Here is a 2,137-nt window from a genome sequence, read left to right as displayed (position 1 = left end):
CCACACTCTCCCAAAAAATCTCCCAATTTCTGGATGATGGTAACGTGATTATTCCCCTTATTTATACTTGGTTTTTCCTTCCCAATTGGTGCTGTAATTATGCAATTGATCCTGCAATTGTGCCCGTTGCCCTTGATCCTTGCTTGCGCCTTTGGTATGTTACGTGGATTGAGGGTCTATCAGAATTCTTACATAATATCCCTTCTATGCTTTAACAATATATAAAGTTAATAAATATTATGATATAGCTTAAGTAAAGGACGAGTTCCTGAAATTTGAAAGCACTTTTCAAGCAATAGTTAAATATCGATGTCCTACCCAGTACATTTGAGTGTCCTCATCGTTTATCTCAATAGCTTTGAGTTGGGTCAGGTGCCTGGAATGATATAGCTTAAGTAAAGGATGAGTTCCCGAAATTTGAGAGGCACTTTTCAAGCAATAGTTTAAATATCGATGTCCTACCCAATACATTTGAGGGTCCTCATCGTTTATCTCAATAGCTTTGAGTTGGGTCAGGTGCCTGGAAAGCCATCTCTCTAGGTGTCTTTCTGAGGTATCAGACAGAATTGGAGAAGTGAACCATTTTGGGAATAATGCATTGTGTGGGTACTCCGTGTTTAGCTGGCTGGGTTTTACTTGTCCTGATTGCTACTGTGAAGATGGGTCTTAAGCAGTGGGGATCATGAATCTACTCTGGTGCATGAAGGTGGAGAGTTGAAGTCATTAGCTCACATCATGAATTCTTAGGATGAGTTCCAGGATGCAAGAGAATTTGCGGAGTTTTGCAAATAATAATAGTAATTACTAATTCAAAACACAGATACAAGCTGAATCCCTTTGAAATTGCGACTAATCAAACTAATCACGGGTATCCCAATTAAAATAAAATGAAAATTTTCTTGAAATGCCACAAGTGCAATTCAATTATAAACAGTGTTCTAAACTATAGGCCAGGGAAGTTCTTTGAAAAGTACCAAAAATAACCAATATACATCCAAAACTTTGATTGACATCTATGGCTTGCTTTCAGTATTGATGTCATTTTATAATTATTCCTTCCAGGAAATGACTGAAAAGAAAATAGAGAGAATCACTGCTTCTTCTCCCTTACATTTGCTATACATGTTTTTTTGACACTTTTTTTCCTTCATGTTACTTGCAGATGTTAAACAATATGGAAACCTCATAAACACCTTGTCATTTCTCCTCAAATCTTCCAAGCCAAAAGCAAGTGAGGCAGTTTCTGGAAAGAATGATGAGCAGAATGGTACTTTCTTTAGTTTGCTAGTCTGTTTTGCTAAAATTATAGTGCATGTTTGGTATGGGTAGTAGAAAAGATGAACAGTATAATGAACAAGATTTAAATTTCATTTTATCTTTGATAATGGCCGGTACCATCCAATTTTTCCTACCAATCTTGCCAATAGTCATTAAAACCTTTCTCACATAGCTTCTGGCTCAGATGCATGCCCACTTCCCCGACCAGCATTTCTAATGAGTTGGAGACGCAGAATTGGGAAAGAGGATGAGTCACTCTTCTTTACTGGGTGTGAAGAAGCTGGTCTCGAGGTCCATCACCTAGGATCTCGTGTATACTGCATCAAGCCTGGGCCCTAGAGCAACAAATTTCAATTTTCCAGCATTAGTATTTCGTAGTCTTGGCTAATCTTCAGTGCAAATTAGACCATGCAGCCCAAATTCTCATGAAGTGAAATCAGCCAGACCCGAGCCACCTCCCTCGGAAGCTGGTAATTTTTAAAAAATATTTTCTACATCTGCTCATGAAAATTTCTCTAAATTTATTAGGAATTTAGGATGTTAGGTGTTACTATCACAGGCATGTTTCATTAGATGCCTGTAGCCATCTTACGTTATAGTGCAATGAAATAATTGTGCTACACACCGATGTATGATTTGTTCTATTTCCAATTCGATTTCTCATAATACGTTTTCTGAATGAATTTATGGTCAAAGGTGATGTGAACACACAGAGCAATAGTAGCTCCGAAATCCACAAAAAATTGAATCACAATCCAAGAAAGCTAAACTCTCAATTTGAAGCTTGACCCAATAATTTATTGAATCAAGGAACTAAAGTTATGGAAGAACTTGACCCTTCAATTACAAAAACTAGGAA

The sequence above is a fragment of the Olea europaea genome, unplaced genomic scaffold (genome assembly GCF_002742605.1).
Source record: "Olea europaea var. sylvestris unplaced genomic scaffold, O_europaea_v1 scaffold3835, whole genome shotgun sequence".
Classification (NCBI taxonomy): Eukaryota; Viridiplantae; Streptophyta; class Magnoliopsida; order Lamiales; family Oleaceae; genus Olea; species Olea europaea.
The sequence above is the reverse complement of the archived record's forward strand: the minus strand, read 5'-3'. Positions refer to the sequence as shown.